Below are 21826 nucleotides of genomic sequence, written 5' to 3'. Positions count from 1 at the left end.
CTGTGGCCTGAATGAATAAAACACACCTGTTTAAGTGTGCGGCAGTCATGAGAAAGCCTTCACAGACCTCCCCTTCCAGAAGTGGAATAGAAGGAGAACCCCATTCACTAAGGGAAATCCATCAGTGTGTCAGAGGTATCCTAAGTCACAGCCACCACCACCCTCACCCAGCTACTGGTCACCTCCCTGCTTTCTTTCCTCAGGCTTTGCCCCTAATAAAATCCTCAGGACTGTATACAACAAAATGTTTTCTGTTGAGTTCAGTTCAGTCACTCAGTCATGTCCGACTCTTTGCAGCGATATGGACTGCAGCATGCCAGGCTTCCTGTCCATAACCAACTCCTGGGGCTTGCTCAAACTCATGTCCATTGAGTCAGTGATGCCATCCAACCATCTCATCCTCTGTCATTCCCTTCTCCTCCTGCCTTCAATCTTTCCCAGCATCAGAGTCTTTTCCAGTGAGTCAGTTCTTCAGATCAGTGGCCAAAGTACTAGAGTTTCAGCTTCACTATCAGTCCTTCCGATGAATATTCTGGACTGATTTTCTTTAGGATGGACTTGGTTGGATCTCCTTGCAGTCCAAGGGACTGTCAAGAGTCTTCTCCAACACCACACTTCAAAACCATCAATTCTCCAGTGCTCAGCTTTCTTTATAGTTCAACTCTTACATCCATACATGACTACTGGAAAAACCATAGCTTTGATTAGATGACCTCTGTTGACAAAGTAATGTCTCTGCTTTTGAATATGCTGTCTAGGTTTGTCATAGCTTTTTCTACCAAGGAGCATGTGTCTTTTAATTTGATGGCTGCAATCACCATCTGCAATGATTTTGGAGCCCCAAAATATAAAGTCTCTCATTGTTTCCATTGTTTCCCCATCTATTTGCCATGAAGTGATGGGACTTGATGCTATGATCTTAGTTTTTTCAACGTTGAGTGTTAAGCCAACTTTTTCACTCTCCTCTTTCACTTTCATCAAGAGGCTATTTAGTTCTTCTTCACTTTCTGCCATAAGGGTGGTGTCATCTGCATATTTGAGGTTATTGACATTTTTCCCAGCAATCTTGATTCCAGCATGTGCTTCATCCAGTCTGGCATTTTGCATGCTGTACTCTCATATAAGTTAAATAAGCAGGGTGACAATATTCAGCCTTGATGTACTCCTTTCCCGATTAGGAACCAGTCTGCTGTTCTGTGTCCAGTTCTAACTGTTGTTTCCTCACCTGCATACAAGTTTCTCAAGAGGCAGGTCAGGTGGTCTGGTATCCCCATCTCTTTCAGAATTTTCCACAGTTTATTGTGATCCACACTGTCAAAGGCTTTGGCATAGTTAATTAAGCAGAAATAGATGTTTTTCTGGAACTCCTCTTGCTTTTTTGATGATCTGACGGATGTTGGCAATTTGATCTCTGGTTCCTCTGCCTTTTCTAAATCCAGCTTGAACACCTGGAATTTCACAGTTCATGTACTGTTGAAGCCTGTCTTGGAGAATTTTGAGCATTACTTTGCTAGCATGTGAGATGAGTGCAATTGTGTGGTAGCTTGAACATTCTTTGGCATTGTTTTTTGGGGGGATTGGAATGAAAACTGACTTTTTCCAGTCCTGTGGCCATTGCTGAGTTTTCCAAATTTTCTGTCATATTGAGTGCAGCACTTTAACCACATCATCTTTTAGGATTTGAAATAGTTAAACCGGAATTCCATCATCTCCTTGGGTGTAATTGCGAAGTGTTTTAGTATTTGTCAAATGCGTAGGGGTAATGATATAACAAACACAAACTCTAAAGGTATCACTAAATTCCTAAGCAGTTTCTGTTATTAATATTATGTATTTAGGTTTGCATCTCATATGTCTGCACGTCTTTCCATCCTCCTGCTGTCACCTTTCTCTGGGCTTCATCTGTCTACAGGGTTACTCATCCTCCTAAGGGTCACCCTCGCTCTTTTCTAAGCCATTCTCTGCGTGGTACCCAGGAAATACTCCTTGAACACAGATATTTAACAAACAGAATCTTTGCTAATTCTTTTAGTGAATGAATAGGAGAAGGCAATGGCACCCCACTCCAGTACTCTTGCCTGGAAAATCCCATGGGCAGAGGAGCCTGGTGGGCTGCAGTCCGTGGGGTCACAAAGAGTCGGACACTTACTGAGCGACTTCACTTTCACTTTTCACTTTCTTGCATTGGAGAAGGGAATGACAACCCACTCCAGTGTTCTTGCCTGGAGAATCCCAGGGACGGCGGAGCCTGATGGGCTGCCGTCTATGGGGTCGGACAGAGTCAGGCACAGCTGGAGCGACTTAGCAGCAGCAGCTGAAGCAGGATTGACAAGCTAAAATCATCATGAAATTCTATTCTTTCTCCTGTGAACGGTCAACTCTGCTTTCTGTGTGTCACTTTCTCCTTGTTAGGAGGAAGTCTCAAGCAGGTCCTGTAGGTTTTCTGGGTACTCTTGAAAAAACCAAATAGGCCCTTTGCTTTGGCATGAAAAATCCAGTTCCAGCCAATGGTTTCCTAACCAGGTGAGTTACATTTGAGTGACTTTCCCTCCCACCCCAGCCTGGCCTTCCCCATGTGGAAATTTCTTGGTGGAGGGGCTGCTTCCTGCTCTGGGCCTTTGCCTTCCCACCTCAGTTCACTCAAGTTCTACTCAGGTCATACAGATGTCATTTCCACAGCGGAGATTCCTCTCCACTTCCTCATCCTGACTCCTAAATGGTGAGTATGTAGTTATTTCTGTGAGTCATTCTTTGATAGTTAATATTTTTATCCCGCACTAGACTATAATGTCTGTGAAGGCAGTTGTTGTTCAGTCAACTCAGTCGTGTCTGACTCTTCGTGACCCCATGGACTGCAACATACCAGGCTTCACATTCCTTCACCATCTCCCAGAGCTTTCTCAAACTCATGCCCATTGAGTTGGTGATACCATCCAACCATCTCATCCCTTCTTGTTCTCCCCTTCTCCTCCTACCTTCAGTCTTTCCCAGCATCTGGGTCTTTTCTAATGAGTCAGCTGTTCACATCAGGTGGCCAAAACTTTGGAGCTTCAGCATCAGTCCTTCTAATGAATATTCAGGACTGACTTCATTTAAGATTGACTGGTTTGATCTCCTTTCAAGAGTCTTTCCCAACACCACAGTTTGAAAGCATCAATTCTTTGGTGCTCAGCCTTCTTTATGGTTCAACTCTCAAAGACTGTGTTTATTTTGTTGGCAGTCCATATCCTGGACTCTTAATAGTCTCTCAATACAATATTTTAATAAATGAATACAAAAAGTTTTTTTACTGGATACCGGGAAGTCTGACCACTATCATGGAAGTGTAAGTCATATTTTAAAAAGGGCTCCTTTAAAAAATTGTTTGGAAAACCTGTTCTGGTTCCCCTACAGTGGTGACACTAAGGTCAACTGTGGGCTTTCTTACATTATTTCTCCGCCAAGATCAGGCTCAAGCGTGTGACTTGGAGGAAGGATTTGGGGGAGCAAAAATCATAGTATGAAATAGAAGCAGCATTAGAATGTCAGATAGTATTCTGTTTCTCAAATTCTAGTCTTTTATTTAAATAATGAACCATCCCTCAGGAGAAAACCCAGAGGAAAGGATAATGTGTGTCCTGTGTACTCCACCTCATGCTTTGTGAAGAAAAGGGAAAATGAAGACCGAGAAATGCACACCTGAAATGAGCATCTTCCTCTGGGATGAGCTAAGTGGTTGGAGAGAACTCTGGATGGGATTGTCTTTACCTTACCTGGGCTGGAGACCTACAAGGTGCTTCAAGAGGAGATGGGAATCTAGATTTGAAAATAAAATACCCTAGGGTTAAATGTGAACTGATTTAATTTTTTTTCAAAATGTTGTATAAGCCAAGCTCTTTTGCCAAAATTTGCCTTCTTTATATTATTAGATCTTCTTCATTTGCTCCTAGTCTTATTCTTTTACCCTTCACTTTGTCCCGGGGTCTGCTAAACTGCTAACCTCCTGGGTCCTGACTCTTGCTCTAAATGCCATATGGCATTTAGAGCCTTGACCCTGATGAAAAATCTCTCCAAAAGCAAGGATTAGGTTAGATTAGCAGGTTGCCAGCTCTTGATTCACATATTGCCCAGATCTCCAACCCTAGCCCCAGACCTCCAGGCCAGACCCCACAAAGAGCAAGTGGAAGGGCTCCACACCAACAAAGAGTGACAGCTGCTTCCCCACAATACACACAAATATCCTGGGCCCTTGCCAGATTTATACAAGCATGAACTGTTGTCTTCCTGGCTGGCAGAATAGTGAGATGAGTGAGAAATAAAGGCTGTTAGGAGTAAAGAAATCTCAGACATCACAGAGCTTTGTGCCAAACTTGATGCCAGTAGGGAGTGCTGAGGTCACACCCCAGATGTCTTGGTTGGCATCAGAAAGCTTCAGAAAGAGCCAGTGGCTTAAATTCTTCCCTTAATCCTGGGCCAGAAATTCTTCACACCAGGGAGGAAGTGAAGCAGGAAATAGGAGGGCCCCTCAGCAGAACCAACTCCTTGACTCTAATCTACAGACACAACTGCCAAGTTAGGGCATGGGACAATAGTTCATAGTCCTTATATTTTCTGATATAGCTTTGAAACCTAATGGGCAGGGCTTGGCATGGAAGAAACAAAATGATGATAACGGAAGTTGATAGCAGAAGAATATGTCAGTGAGTGTGACATCCATGAGTATTATGCCTAGGGGAGATGAACGGAGAAAAAACTGAATATTGAAACTAGCAGCTGTCACAATTCTTTTTCCCACATGCTCCTGCTTCGTTTTATAATAAATATCAATTACCCAGTAGGAGAGGAGAGAGACAACATCCATCGCCAGGCATCTGGCTTTGGAAATACTTTGCTGGGAAAGCAACCTGTGAAACTGAAGCTGTGCAGCTTCACTTTCTGCTGGTCTCAGGCAGTCTTGCATCCAGAGAAAGGAACCCCTTTGCAATTTTATTTGATGGTTATATTTACAGGACTGCATAATACTTTTTGGCTGCATAACTTTTTGGACCCTCGTCTTTTATGACCTACAATCCCACTGAAATGTGAAATGTTCCTAAAATTAGCAAAGGCCACGTGTTTTATCCTACCTCTCAGATTTCATTGGGCTGGAATAAGTGGGGCAACATCATATATGCTTCCCTAGTGGCTCAAACGGTAAAGCGTCTGCCCGCAATGCAGGAGACCCGGGTTCGATTCCTGGGTCGGGAAGATCCCCTGGAGAAGGAAATGGCAATCCACTCCAGCACTCTTGCCTGGAAAATCCCATGGACAGAGGAGCCTGATAGGCTACAGTCCATGGGGTCGCAAAGAGTCGGACACAACTGAGAGACTTTACTTACTTACTTATCATATAAACTGTAATGCAGAGGAGCAGAGAGATGGGTTTATTCCCAGCTCTGTGCCTATGAGGTCACTTATTTGTGACCAGAAGTAAGCCACCACTACTGTCTCAGTCTTAGACTGAGCTGTCTTTTGAACAGTGGGGTGAATTTGATCATCTCTAAGGGTCCTGGAGAGGGTATTTATTTCTATCCCTCTGGTGCTGAATTCAGGCTGACTTCTGAGACATTCATTGGCCTCATCCTTGAGTTTTCATTTCTATAGTGTATGCGGATCACTAGCAGGTGGAGTGTTGGGAAGATATCTTGAAAATTTCCCCAAATAGACATCAGAGGAACTAGGTAACAGAGATCTTTCTATCATTTCTGCTTAGTATTCCTAAGTATTACTATTCCTAAGTAATACTATTCTATTCCCAAGTATTACTATTACTATTCCTAAGTAATACTATTTATTAGTATTCCTATTCATTTTGCTGGACAAGAAATAGACATTAAGAGTACCTTCAAAAATAGTCCTTCTCTAGCCCTGGAGGCTCCAGCAGTTAGAAAGTTCTGAAGGAGACAAGGGAATATGGCCAGACAACCCCTCCAACAGCACCCACAGATAGGAAGGAGGATCCACGGAGTCAGCTGACAGCCAGACAGAGGTGGGGGAGGAGTTGCAGCGATGGGGGTGGGGGAGGGGTCCTGTCCTGGGCCATCCACAGGTACCTTGGAGAAAGTGTGCTCTATCAATGAGGAAAAGCTGCACACACAAAAAATCACACTCACTCTTATTTGCTGGCCCATCATAGACCACCATCATCTTTTCTCACCAGACAACCTTTCAAAACACAAGCTGCACATGACTGCCGTGAAGCTTCTATACAAACATCCGAGGTAATATTTTCAGGAAGTTATGGACAACCATAGCCAGCCTCAACTTCCTTTTTAAGATTAATGTTTATGCCACTGTTTCCGTGACCTCTTTCTGAGTTAACACCCCAACTGGTGCTTGAAACAACAGTATTTTTTCTTTCTCACCTTAAGGGGTTGATGGGAAGGCTCTTTTGCCAGACTCACCTGGGCTCAGGCACGCCCCCTGCATTCAGCTGGAGAGTTGACTGGCCTGGAAAGACCGTGATGCCTTTCATGGTGTCTAGCACCTGGTCCTGACTGTTGGCTGGGGTACCTTGGTTCTCTTTTGTGAGTCCTCCTTCCTCCCAGTAGGTTAGACCAACTTCCTTATGTGGTGGTTTCATGGCAGCACTTCAAGGGAACAAAATGGAAGCAACAAAGCTTCTAATGGCCTAGCCCCAAAAGTTGTACAACGTTATTTCTGTCACACTTACTGGTCAAATCAAGTCACAAGGTCAGGTTAGATTTAGGAGATGGGGGAATAGACTTTGCTATGTTTCCCATCAGTGAATGGACTCTAAGACACTTATACACAGAAATCAGAGGCCTGGTTGAATCCCTCTTCACCTCCATCTGTCATAGACACCTTTTAAATAATAAGAGAATAAACCATTGTAATTGTAGAAAAAGTAGAATATATCAATAATTATAAGGAAGAAAATGTCTGAAATCACCCTTAATACCACCACTCCAAGAGGATGACTGTTAATCTGATCAGCAAAGGCACTCCCAGAATTTTCCTATACCTATCTATATCGGGTCAAAAAATGCATACTGCGCCCTGATTTTCATAATGTGACAACAGACCCTAAATATAATATCATAATGTATATCTCATGTATATAACATGCTATAATTTATTTAAATATTTCAGATATTTTTACTACTATAAATAGTAATGGACTTTAAGAATATAAATCTTTGTGCATGTCTCTGATTTTTTTTTAAAGCTATGATTTTTTTTGTTGGTTTTTTTTCAGTTTTTTATTTTTTTAATTTTAAAATCTTTAATTCTTACATGCGTTCCCAAACATGAACCCCCCTCCCACCTCCCTCCCCACAACATCTCTCTGGGTTATCCCCATGCACCAGCCCCAAGCATGCTGCACCCTGTGTCAGACATAGACTAGCAATTCAATTCTTACATGATAGTATACATGTTAGAATGCCATCTCTGATTTTTTTAAAAGATTAAGCCCATAAATTAGAACTTCTGGGTCAAAAGAAATACATATTTTAAAGCTTTGAGATATTTTGCCAAATGACCTCTCATGAAAATGTATTAATGATTTTATGTTTTCAGCAGGAAAATATCCCAAAGAATTCTTGCTTTCCTTGTTTTCTTAACCCTGGAGAATCTGAGAGGTAAAAATTGATATTGATAGCAATTTCCATTTGTATATCATTATGAATTAATAATGTTAAACAATTTCTTCACTTTCATCAGCCATTGGCATTCTCTCACCCACTCAGTCTACTGCTTGCCTCTCCCTCTGGAAATATCTGGGAAAGAAAATGGAAAAGAATGTCGTAATGGAATGTCTGTCCTTAATTGTCATTATATTAGTCTCTTTTCCTGTAGACAAGTAGTTAGCTATAAATGTGAGTGTTTAAAAGTGATAACAAGAACTATGGCTCACTAGTCAAAGAGACCAGAATTCATGGGGCAGGGAGAAGAAAGAAAGAAGGAAGGGAGAAAAGTAGGATGGACGGAAGGAAGGGAAATGAAAAGGGAGGGAGGGAAAGGAAAATAAAGAAAAAAAAGTTATTTTCTCAAGAGAAAATTCAGAGAGAGGTGGAAAAAGAAAGCTAGAATTAATTTTATGAGCAGAGATGGATCGGGGAGGTTAAGAAAATTGCTTGCTAGATACCTCTGTAGTGCTGGATGAAAATAACATGTGTTATAAAATCAGGGACTCTGGACAACCCATTCATGCATCTGAGGAATGGTGGGGTGGATCCTTTTCAACCCAAAGTTAGTGATTGTCCTTTTAAAAAAATGACAAAATGTATGTTGGTATACTTCAACAGCATGAAAGACTCTAACTTGGCCCTCAAACTGTCTCATGATAGAACCAGGGTCTATGGCCATACCCCCCTGAACACGCCTGATCTCGTCTGATCTTGGAAGCTAAGCAGGGTCAGACCTGGTTAGTACTTGGATGGAAGAACCAGAAAGAAATACATAATAAGTTCTTAGGCCAAAATTCATCGACTTACTCATTCAGCTAACCAACCAACAGCTACTGACATCTGCCATGTGCTAGACCCCGTGAGTAACGGAGACAGAGAATTAAGCAATGATTCTGGCTTTTAAGCAGCTTAAAAATCTAGTAGGTCATCAACATTAGGGAAAAGAAACAAGTGGGCAGGGAAGAAATACCTGATGTCTAATTATTTAGGCTTATGGATCTACTATGTGTTCATCATTAGACCTTTAAACTCATTTGTGGCATTAAGATTGTCGTACCACTAAGAATAAACAAGTCAGAAACATGATTTTGCTCCAAACTATCTCAAACTTTAGCACCCCCAATCAAGAATCTCCCAAGTTGCTTATTATCAAATCACAGGCAATAAATACCATAGAGGATTCCAGGCTTTTCCAGAACTAGTTTCAACTGTGAGCCTCTGATCCTTGGTGTGGAGCCCAGGTCATCCAGTCTAGACTCCCTCCTCCTTCCTAATGGGCTCTCATTTGGGATCTTGGTGCCCTTTTGTGTTAGCAGAACTCATTCACAGTCATCTGAATCCTCAAACTTTGAGTTAAAAGAATTATCTTAGTCCTAAAAATATGACTCTAGATATAAGGTTATAAAGAATTTGAACTTGAAAGTGAATTGTTAGAGGCTCTATCCCTTTTCTCCCAGTAACCTCTTTGGCCCTTTTATAAACGTGGCTCCCTTCTCCCTGTGACCCACCCAGCTCAGCACTCCAGGAATCCCAAGAAAAGAGTGAGTCAAATCCTAGCCAAATGTTTCCCAATCCCATATTTTATTCCTGGGTACCTGAAGATGATTTATCAGTTAGGATTAAGCCAATGATTATGATGTGAATTAGACAGAATATGGTATCAAGGAATGCTATCAACATGGACATTTATTATAGGCGGCCAAATATACAGAAAGTAAAACCATAAACCTGATTGGGCTCTGGAAAACCATATGTGTTAGTCACGTATGCCAGCTCCTTATCATATATGACCAATTACCACGCAGCACAAAATAATAATGTCATTAAAATGCATGTGAATCAATACTGCGGTAGATTTCTCTGTCTTTATATACATATCACTAAAGACAGAGAGAGAGTGAGATACACAGACATACTCAGGCCACCTAGCTTGTCCCTGACCAGCTCTGATCTCCTCCTACACCTTCAAAGAATTAAAGGAAACTTCCTGAGTTATGCTGAATCTACCTTCACCCTAACCCCTATTTTACTGGCAGAACAGCAGCAGCAGTTGGAGAGTCAAATGAGTAAGCATCCACTCGCAGGAATATGGCGTGAGTAATCCTACCTTTTGACTTTTTGACAGCCCACTATCTCCTATTGCCTCCACTGAGGAAAGGGGCAGTTCCCACAGCTCTCTCTTCTTTTCAGGGGCTCTTGTTTATCTCCCCCTAGATCTAACTCCTTCCTGAATCAGAGCCCTGGAATCCTCCATTACTTCTCTCTAGCCAACGAACAGACAGAACAAGTGAGGAAGAGAGCCTGAGCTAGGATGGCTGCCCTGGTGCATGGTCCTAAGGCGGATCTGGCCATGCAGACTTAACCTACGTCATCTTTAAGCGACTCCGAGAAATGCTGTCTACTTCCAGGAACTCCATGTGCCTGAACCACTTCTAGCCTCCGCCATGCTCGTCTTCTTTCTTTTGAATTCCTCTTCTCTATTTTCTTCCCTGGATGCTCTTCTTTCATTATTTCTTCCCCTGTAATTTCCTCTCTCTGTAATTATTCTCCACTCAGTATCTCTGTCCCTCTGCATAGTTCAGTCTGTTACCTAAGCAATGCCACAACTAACTTGATGATAGATAATGCTAAAAACATACTGTTGCCTTCATCAGAGGGACAACAGCTTTGGAAAAATCAATCCACCCAGCCATTCTAGGATATTTTTATATATTCTTTTTGCCCTCCAGAATACAAATTCTCTTCTTAGGGATGACTTGCACTTGATTGGAACCTTGATGAGAAGAGAAACTTTATGGTTTCACAGCTAATTGAAGGCATCAGCTCATCAAGTTTCACAGAACCAATTTTCCCCCTGCTTAATGATGCAGAACTCTGCAGTCTTAACCAGGTATCTCTGCAACCATTGAGCAGATTCCAAGATCATTTTTGAGGGACATTTTGCCCTATCTGCAAGCAAATCTATGACTAATCTCTATTCACGGTGGGTCAGCCTCTCAATTTTTACCAGCATCTCAGTTTTTAATCTCTAATATTGACTTGACTGATTGATCATGTCATTTCTGAAGTATATGAATTCACAAGATGAAACTGCAGCATTTAAACGCCTCATCAGAGAGCTCTCCAACTCTAGCCAAAAACAGAGCTGAAACTTATCCTTGAGGCCTGCAAGCTTCCTGTGGCTCTTGGTATTGGTATTTTTTGAAAAATACACCATGAGTTTTTAAAAATTAAGCATACATTTAATGCATTTTAAAACTATAAACACATAGTAGGATTATTTTTACCCCATTGATAGAGGACATAAAACAACCTAGATGTCCATCAGCAGATGAATGGATAAGAAAGCTGTGGTACATATACTGGCCGATTATACAGAGTGAAGTGGCCAGTCTATGTCTGACGCAGGATGCAGCATGCTTGGGGCTGGTGCATGGGGATGACCCAGAAAGATGTTATGGGAGGGAGGTGGGAGGGGTTCATGTTTGGGAATGCATGGAAATGTTAAAGATTGAGAATAAAATAAACATAGAAGCTCCGTTGTTTACTTCTTATAACTCAGTGGGTTATTTGGTATCCCTTTAGGCTTCTATATTCCACTCTGAAAACTCCTGCACCCAGGTGCAAGGGGAGTCATAGGGAATCAGTGCTGTGCCTGAGCCTAACCTATAACAGATGACCCTGTCTCAGCACCATCTTTCCTGCCTTTACTTTTCCCAATTTTCCAATTACTTTTACTCAGATTTATGCCCTGTTCTGTGCAGCTTCTGTCCTATGCTACCAACTTTTGCAACTTTTCTTTGCATTCTGTTTCATCTTATGTAAGTTCAGTTCAGTCGCTCTGTCATGTCCAACTCTTTGAGACCCCAAGGACTGCAGCACATCAGGCTTCCCTGTCCATCACCAACTCCTGGAGCCTACTCAAACTCATGACCACTGAGTCAGTGAAGCCTTCCAACCATCTCATTCTCTGTTGTCCCCTTCTCCTCCTGCCTTCAATCTTTCCCAGATCAGGGTCTTTTCCAATGAGTCTGTTCTTTGCATCAGGTGACCAAGGTATTGGAGTTTCAGCTTCAGAATCAGTCCTTCCAATGAATATTCAGAACAGATTTTCTTTAAGATTGACAGGTTGGATCTCCTTTCAGTCCAAGGGACTCTCAAGAGTCTTCTCCAACACCACAGTTCAAAAGCATCATTTCTTCAGTGCTCAGCTTTCTTTATAGTCCAACTCTCACATCCATACGTGACTACTGGAAAAACAATAGCTTTGACTAGACAGGCCTTTATCATCAAAGTAATGCCTCTGCTTTTTAATATGCTGTCTAGGTTGGTCATAGCTTATCTTCCAAGGAACAAGTGTCTTTTAATTTATGGCTGCAGTCACCACCTGCAGTGATTTTGGAGCCAAAGAAAATAGAGATTCTCACTGTTTCCATTGTTTCCCCATTTATTTGCCATGAAGTGATGTGACTGGATGCCATGATCTTAGTTTCTTGAATGTTGAGTTTTAAGCCAACTTTTTCACTCACCTCTTTTACTTTCATCAAGAGGCTCTTTAGTTCCTCTGCCATAAGGGTGGTGTCATCTGCATATCCAAGGTTACTGATATTTCTCCTGGTAATCTTGATTCCAATTTGTGCTTCATCCAGCCTGTCATTTCACATGATGTATTCTGGATAGAAGTTAAATAAGCAGAGTGACAGTACACAACTCTGACGTACTCGTTTCCCAACTTGGAACCAGCCCATTTTTCCATGTCCAGTTATAACTGTTGCTTCTTGACTTGCAGACAGGTTCCTCATGAGGCAGATAAGGTGGTCTGGTATTCCTTCCTATTTAAGAGTTTCACACAGTTTGTTGTGATCCACACAGTCAAAGACTTTAGCATAGTCAATGAAGCAGAAGTAGATGTTTTTCTGGAATTCTGTTGATTTTTCAATGATCCAGTAGATGTTGGCAATTTGATCTCTGGTTCCTCACCCTTTTCTAAATCCAGCTTGAACATCTGGAAGTTTTCAGATCACATACCATTGAAGCTTCACTTAGAGAAATTTGAGCATTACTTTGCTAGCATATGAGATGAGTGCAATTGTGCACTAGTTTGAACATTCTTTGGTATTGCCTTTTTAAGGGATTGGAATGAAAACTGATCTTGCCAGTCCTATGGACACTGCTGAGTTTTCCAAATTTGCTGGCATACTAAGTGCAGCACTTTCACAGCATCATCTTTTAGGATTTGAAATAGCTCAGCTGGAATTCCATCACCTCCACAGCTTAGTTCGTAAGTGGCACTTCCTAAGGCCCACTTGACTTTGCGGTCTAGGATGCCTGGGTCCAGGTGAGTGATCAAACCACCGTGGTTATTTGGGTCATGAAGATCTTTTTTGTATAGTTCTGTGTATTCTTGCCACCTCGTCTTAATATCTTCTGCTTCTGTTAGATCCATACTGTTTCTGTCCTTTACTGTGCCCATCTTTGCGTGAAATGTTCCCTTGGTATCTTGAAGAGATCTTTTTTCTTGAAGTCTTTCCTATTTCCTAATTTCCTTTTTTCTAGTCTTTCCTATCCTATTGTTTTCCTCTATTTCTTTGCACTGATCACTGAGGAAGGCTTTCTTATCTCTCCTGGCTATTCTTTGGAACTCTGCATTCAGATGGATATATCTTTCCTTTTCTCCTTTGCCTTTAGCTTCTCTTCTTTTCTCAGCTATTTGTAAGCCTTCTTCAGACAACCACCTTGCCTTTTTGCATTTCTTTTTCTTAGAGACGGTCTTTATCCCTGCCTCCTGTACAATGTCAGAAACCTCTGACCATAGTTCTTCAGGCACTCTGCCTATCAGATATAATCCCTTGAATCTATTTCTCACTTCCACTGTATAATCATAAGGGATTTGATTTAGGTCATACCTGAATGGTCTAGCGGTTTTGCCTACTTTCTTCAATTTAAGTCGAATTTGGCAATAAGGAGTTCATGATCTGAGCCATAGTCAGCTCCTGGTCTTGTTTATGCTGACTGTATAGAGATTCTCCATCTTTGGCTATAAAGAATATAATCAATCTGATTTTGGTATTTTATATAAGTAAACAGTGGAAAATTAAATAGATGGGAAAAGCAGATAAGAGATTAAAAATGTACCTCCACCTTTAAGCCATTCATTGGGAAAGGAGTGCACTCTTAGGAAGAGGGTAGCTCTAAGGAGAAAAAAATATTAAAAGACTCTACTTAGTCTATGGATTTTGAAGAAGCAAAAGCCTTTCTTCTATCCCCTCTGTGTAGCAGCTTCTGACCATTTTCCAAGAATGCTGAAGTGGAAATTCTACCTTGTGGTGGCTGATTACAGGCAGTGTCTTCATACTATTAATATAAGCCATGAGTATCGAAGGTAGAGGCACAGGAAAGAAGCAGGATGCATTGTCTATAGAGAATTTAAAAGCACTAATACATCTCAATAAAAGTCAACTCAGCTTCTGTTATCACCATATACATGCAATTCTAAATAGTCAGTGGTAAAATACTCCTCCTTCAACACATAATTTGTTAGGCTAAACATGTTATGATTATTGTTCCTTTAATAAAATTTATGTAAACTTCAAATTAGCACAGTGTTATTACATATCTTTGAACAAGTGTTGTATTCTACATGGAAGTTAGTTCAGAATACTTCCAATTACATTGTTGGCCCCATGTGTTGATACTAGGCCTCAACTATATGCCTTCACTTTTAAAGTCAATTTGTAACAGTTAAAACACATTTCAAGTTTGAGTGTGTGTCTACAATTCCTATCCTTCTATGTATTCCTGCAGTTAAACAGTGGAATCTAAATAAGCGATGACAGCCTGGTGATTGTTAAGACAAATTAAACAGAACTTGAATTATATCAATTTGGTTATTCTGTATGATTATATTGAGTTTAATTGTGTTTTAAATTTAAATTCAGACAGTGCAAACTGGGAGGTATAATAATTTTGGTAACTACAAATTTTAGTTCACACAAAAGTACATACTGAATTTAAAGCATCTTTAAAACTGACATTTGCTCCTCTTAATAGGTTTTGTTTTAAAACTTTAGAATTGATCAAGAAATAATGATTATTACTGATCATTACATAATTATTACTGGAAGTAATTTTTTTTATATAATAATGGGAATGTTAAAGAATGATCCCCTATGGAGAAGGGTGTTGGAGGAAGGGCAAATGGGTAAAGGGGTCAATATATGTTGATGAATAAAAAATAGGCTTTTGGTGGTGATCATGCTGTAGCATATTCAGAAGTCAAATTATAATGTCATATACATGAAACTTATATAATGTTATAGACCAATGTTACCTCAAGAAAAGAAACATCTAAACAAGTAATCCAATTACTGGTAAGTCTTTTAAAAAGTTGTATAGAGGAAGGGGATGGAAACTAGTCATAATGTAATATTTTTCACTATTAAATAAAAGCTTCACTTTATTTTTTTCACTTTAAAATCTATTTTTAATTTAAAAATTGTGATAAGATACACATCACATAAAATCTACCACTTGAACTATCTTTAAGTGTACAGTTCAGTAGTGGTAAGTACATTCACACTGCTATGCAGCCAGTCTCCAGAACACTTTATCTTACAAAACTGAAATTCTATACCCCATTAACAATTTTTAATCTGCCCCTCCTGCTAGCCCCTGACCACTACCCTTCTACTTTCTGTCTCTTAAATTTGACCACTCTACATAGCCCACATAAATGGAATCATGCTGTATTAATACAAGCTTTACTTCTGCATTTTAAAAATGGGTGGTAGGTGTCAAATTGCCAAGACAAATAGATTTCATTGCATATATTTTTAATAAGTGTTTTATTTTAAACTGGTAAATGCTGGACTGGAAGAAACACAAGCTGGAATCAAGATTGCCAGGAGAAATATCAATAACCTCAGATATGCAGATGACACCACCCTTATGGCAGAACGTGAAGAGGAGCTAAAAAGACTCTTGATGAAAGTGAAAGTGGAGAGTGAAAAAGTTGGCTTAAAGCTCAACATTCAGAAAACGAAGATCATGGCATCCAGTCCCATCACTTCATGGGAGATAGATGGGGAAACAGTGGAAACTGTCAGACTTTATCTTTTTGGGTTCCAAAATCACTGCAGATGGTGACTTCAGCCATGAAATTAAAAGACACTTACTCCTTGGAAGAAAAGTTATGACCAACCTAGATAGTATATTCAAAAGCAGAGACATTACTTTGCCGACTAAGGTCCGTCTGGTCAAGGCTATGGTTTTTCCTGTGGTCATGTATGGATGTGAGAGTTGGACTGTGAAGAAGGCTGAGCACCGAAGAATTGATGCTTTTAAACTGTGGTGCTGGAGAAGACTCTTGAGAGTCCCTTGGACTGCAAGGAGATCCAACCAGGCCATTCTGAAGGAGATCAGTCCTGGGATTTCTTTGGAAGGAATGATGCTAAAGCTGAAACTCCAGTACTTTGGCCACCTCATGCAAAGAGTTGACTCATTGGAAAAGACTCTGATGCTGGGAGGGATTGGGAGCAGGAGGAGAAGGGGACGACTGAGGATGAGATGGCTGGATGGCACCACTGACTCAATGGACGTGAGTCTGGGTGAACTCCAGGAGATGGTGATGGACAGGGAGGCCTGGTGTGCTGCAATTCATGAGGCTGCAAAGAGTCAGACATGACTGAGAGACTGAAATGAACTGAACTGAACTGAAGCCTTTTGCTACTATTTACACTGATGACTTAAAATTTCTGAAAATCAATTCAAAAGGTATAAGGCAATATATAGTTTTCTAAATTTCATTTAGGGAGTATGTGAATAGAAAAGATGCCCAGTGGTCCTAATTTGGTCTTTTGTGTTATACATGTGAGATTGAATGATTTGCATACAGAGATCTAATGCAGCAGAAGGAATCTAAGACCCCTCACACCTAAGAGCTCCCTGCAAGCCAAGATTCTGTTGTCCACAAATTTTATACATTTGTTTCCATTTTAAGGGCACTATTCACATATAATCTTATTTGTGAATACCTTGAACAGCCAAGAATCTTTTAAAATGAAAAGTACCCTTTATCTTGGATTTCCCTGGTGGCTCAGTGGTAATGAATCACCTGCAAAGCAGGAAATGTGGAAATCTTATCTCATTTCCTGGGTTGAGAAGATCTCCTGGAGGAGGAAATGGCAACCCAGTCCAGTATTCTTGCCTTGAAAATCCCACGGACAGAGAAGCCTGGCGGGCTACAGTCCACGGGGTCACAAAGAGTCAGAAACAACTCAGTGACTAAACAACAACCCTGTATCTCTAGTATGTTTGATTTTTATATAATAAACACAAATAGATCAACCTACATTTGGTAATATGGTTAATATTTTGTTTCAAGTAATATTAAGTATATTATTCCGCCTCGGTGGTAAAGAAACCACCAGCAATGCAGGAGACTTGACTTGTAGATGTTGGAGAGACCTAGAAGTCAGAAAATTACAGAAGAATACACTAAGGCACCATGCAGTAAATTGCCCCAAATAGCCTTCAGGGAATCCTGACCCATATTAAATATTAAAGACATGAATTCTGTGACTATTCACAAATATTTCTTAGTCTTTTAAAAAGAGATCCTTTAAGAAACTTCAAAATACATGAATGGAATAAAAAATTACTAACTCCTCTGGGTGTCAGATGCACTCGACATGCTGGTGACTGTAAGTGTCGCTCAGCGCGGGTGGTCACTCTCCCTGTCCTCAGGGCTCAGCTTAACCCAAGAGCACTCTCGTGATCCTGGGCTCTCTGTTTTCCTCTGTCACTCTCAACAAACCCACTAGTAATGCAATTCATATCATTAAATCAATGTTTTACTGGGCAACCACTTTTCAGTTGCTTTCTTTACCTGATTCCCTCAAAAAAAAAATCAGATTTCTCTTCTTTCATTAGATTATCTATGGCACTAATGATAAAGAGTCCACCTGCCAGTATAGGAGACACAAGAGATGTGGTTTTGATCCCTAAGTCAGGAAGGATCCCCTGGAGTAGGAAATGGCACCCCACTCCAGTATTCTTGTCTGGAAAATTCAGTGGGCCCAGGAACCTGGCAGGCTACAGTCTATGGGGCAGACATGACTGAGCGACTGAGCACATGCTCTTACATCATCTGTGGACTGATTACGGTCAGATTTGTATTTCTGACTCTCACCTTTCCTCTGAGCCCTAGACTCCTTATACCAGAGCTCCACCTGAGTGTCTAATAGACATATTAAATTGATCTTTTTTTCTTTTTTCAGTCGCTCAGTCGTGTCCGACTCTTTGCGACCCCATGAATCACAGCACGCCAGGCCTCCCTGTCCATCACCAACTCCTGGAGTTCACGCAGACTCATGTCCATCAAGTCAGTGGTGCCATTCAGCCATGTCATCCTCTGTCGTCCCCTTCTCCTCCTGCCCCCAATCCCTCCCAGCATCAGAGTCTTTTCCAATGAGTCAACTCTTCGCATGAGGTGGCCAAAGTACTGGAGTTTCAGCTTTAGCATCATTCCTTCCAAAAGAAATCCCAGGGCTGATCTCCTTCAGAATGGACTGATTGGATCTCCTTGCAGTCCAAGGGACTCTCAAGAGTCTTCTCCAACACCATGTGATTGAATGTTCTGCTATACCTACTCTTCCCCCCAGGGATCCTCATTTCAGTCAAAGGTATCACTCTTCAAGAAGCTGTTCAGAACATAATCTTGATCTTTCATGACTCTCTTTCTCCTATTCCTCACACACAGTCCATCAGGAAATCCTAAAGAGCTCAACCTTCTCTGTATAACCAAACCCACCCAATTCTCACTCCTTCCTCAGCCACCATCTGAGTTCTAGAACTCTGCTAAAGCCTCCTGCCTGATCTTGTTTACCTGTTTTTCCTCCAATCTTTCTACAACAATGGCCTTGGAAAGCTTTATAAAACATAAATAAATCACCTTGCACCACTCCCCTGAGTGAAACACTCCAGTAATTTCCTGTCAAATTTACAATGAAACTCAGAGCTCTTACTTCGGCTAAGAAGTGTTGTATGATTGGGACCAGGCTGTGTTTTAGACTCTAATCTGACATTGCTTTCCCTTTATCATTTCACTCTTTTCAGTTACATTTCTTTTACTGTTAATTCCTTCAACACAACACCCATCGCCCTGCCTTGGGCTCTTGCTTGTCCCTCAGCCTGGAACATTCGTCCCAGCTCTGTCTACGGCTCACCCACACTTCCGTGGGTTTCTGTTTCCTGAGATACTTTGCCTGAACACACTGCATTGTGTACAACAGCACAGAGGCACACTCAATTGTCTTTCTTTCTTTAGTTCTTTATCACAAAAAAATTTCAAGCATATTCAGAAATAAAATAATATCAACATCGAACTTCAGTACTCATCAATACATGACTAATCTTATTCATTCATATCCATCAGCTCTCTCTTGCCTAATAGATTGTGTGTGCTCAACCCCAGCAGATCATTTTAAAGCAAACCCCTGATATCATATGATGTCGTATTTCAGTGTGCATCCCTAAAAGGTCAAACCACTTAAAATGATTACAGTGTCATTACGATACCTAAAATAATACTCATAAATATTAGCAAATATTCAGTCAATATTTCCCTAATAGCCTTCTAAATTTTTAATGGCTTTTTGTTGTTTGAATGAAGATCTATATAGGATCCATATTTTGAGAGTGGTTGAAATTCACTTCTTTTTCATCAAGGCATTGTCCAATATCTGACATATTATATCTTTACCTCCCGCATTAGAATGTCATCTCAAGAAGGCAAGGACCTCGTCTTCATTGCCCACTGCTGAATCACCAGAGCTAAAGTTGGTACAGAGAAGCTCTATAAATAGTCACTGAATTAACAAATGAGTTAATCTACCCAACTTCAGACCAAATCTAAGCCTGTGCTCTCTCTTGCTCTCTATCACTTTTTCCTTTTCTCAAATTTCTGTCTGGTAATAAGGAAGAATCTCTGCCTCTTGCTGGCATCACTGAGCCCCACGCAAAGTTGCCTGAGAGGGAGAGATAAAGAATAAACAGCTGCTCACTAGAGGGCATCTCTGAGGAAGGGGCAGTGAGGCTGGCCACAGCAGAAGCAGGGCCAGGCTTCCCCACCGGACTGCCTCCAGTAGTTGTCATCCAACAGCCATTGTCTGCTTCTTCATCTTGCTCTTGAATCATGGCATTCCTCATAGTGATCACGTGCCCCACCTTGGAGGATGAATCATAGCACTCCTGCTCCTCCTGGCCATATATATACAAGTCCTCAATCACTATTCCAAAATCTAAAGGGCTCTACAAGCCTAAAGATGTGCCCCTGAGTTTGAGAATAATTCATTTGACAGAAAAACCTGCTATGGCCTGGTGTCAGGCTATTTATGATCTTGTCCCCATGTTTTGTGAATATTCATGTTACTGTAGCAGAATATTAAGATGTTTCATTACAGAATGTTGCCCCAGATCCCTTAGTAATAAGCACAGCATAATATATAGAATTTGTACTCTCTTTCCTTCTAAAATCCGAAATTTTTTGAATTCTGAAACATGTCTGGGGCCCACTGATCTTGGATAAGGGATTGTGGAGCCTTATTCAATTGCTCAGCCACACAGGGTGGGAAGGGATGTCATGTGACCCAGAACTGAAAAATGAAGTATAACAGGAAATCTGCTTGATCTTCTAGAGGAAATTCTTGCTTCTAAAATGAAGATGGAAAGCCTCCAAAGAGCATGGGCTTACCCTAATCCCTTCTTCCTGCTCTGGGTATCAGTGGAGGAGGTGAGTCCTGCAACTTTATGACCATGAGAAGACAAGATCAAGGATGAAGAGCCAATAAACTGAAGATGGTAGAGAAAAAGGGGGAAAGATCAGTCTGTTAATAACTCTGAGTTTCCTGAAGAACCCTGAACCAAGCACAATGTCTCTGGTTAAGTAAATAATAAATTTATTGTTTAAAAACCAGTGTTAAGCAGGTTTTCTGTTACTTTCCTACAGATGAGATTAGCCAAGGACAATAAAACAATGTCTAAACAGGTATCAAGTAGGGCCCTCACTTGACAGACCATAAACCTACCACTTCCCAGTGAAGGATTAAACAAGAGGCCTATAATATGGGCCTCTCAACAAAAGGCCCAGGTGCTGGCCTTGTCAGGCTGCTAAGAAGAAAGGAGAAGAAAGAACAGAAAGGCAGGAATTCTTCTCTTGGCAGAAAACCAGCATAAAGGCAGTTATTGCTCACCTTGGGCACACTGAAGTTAGTTTGTGTGCCACACCCCAGCAGACAGTTCTTTGAAAATTTACCAGGAAGAGTATTTGTATGCGGGTGCAGGCTTGTGTGTTAAGGGGTAACCCAGTCAATACTGCTATGTATAAAACATCCCTGCCTGACCAGCCTTTTCAGAACTTTTCTGACCTTTTTGGTGAGTGAGTCTGCTCTGCAGCTGTGCTCCCTGATTCTCCAACCTGCCTAGAGAGCGCCGGGCTCCTCTATCTTGACACGGACATTCTTCCATCTGTCCTCTCTGGAGACTCCACATTCTCTCCTTCCTTCCTTCACAACCACAGCTCTGAGATCTCAGTTTCTTTCTATCTTTCCTTGCAGCCCCAGGACACTGCCCTTCTACAGGATGAAGCCAACCTCTTGCTTCCTTCTCATCACCATCCCTCTTGAAGTGAAGTGAAGTGAAAGTCGCTCTGTCATGTCCGACTTGCAACCCCATGGACTCTCCATGGAATTCTACAGGCCAGAATACTGGAGTGGGTAGCCGTCCAGGTGATCTTCTCAACCCAGGGATCGAACCCAGGTCTCCTGCATTGCAGGCAGATTCTTTACCAGCTGAGCCACACGGGAAGCCCAAGAACACTGGAGTGGGTAGCCTATCCCTTCTCCATGATAATCCCATGGGGTGCTCCATACTCCTTAAACTGCATTATCGATAAAAAGATAAAAAATCCTCTCATTGGTCTAGGTAACTGACCGGGGTCAGGCAGTCAGAGGGAGGGCATGGGAGAGTAACCCCTGATTATAAACCTTAAAAGTTAGTGGGAGGCCTGATTATGGACACAGTGACACCTCTGGGAAGAAGGGGATTATGGGAGACAGAGATTATGGACAGTATCCCTTCTCTCCTACTCAGAGCTCAAG

General features: G+C 41.3%; 1 protein-coding gene across 1 annotated transcript in view; it reads right to left on the bottom strand.

The window, feature by feature from the left end:
- LOC101116441 (T-cell receptor-associated transmembrane adapter 1) overlaps positions 1-21826 on the bottom strand; it is a 140540-nt gene that overhangs the window by 87556 nt on the left and 31158 nt on the right. The gene's annotated exons all lie outside the window — the stretch shown is intronic.

The sequence above is a fragment of the Ovis aries genome, chromosome 1 (genome assembly GCF_016772045.2).
Source record: "Ovis aries strain OAR_USU_Benz2616 breed Rambouillet chromosome 1, ARS-UI_Ramb_v3.0, whole genome shotgun sequence".
NCBI lineage: Eukaryota > Metazoa > Chordata > Mammalia > Artiodactyla > Bovidae > Ovis > Ovis aries.
The sequence above is the reverse complement of the archived record's forward strand: the minus strand, read 5'-3'. Positions and strand labels throughout refer to the sequence as shown.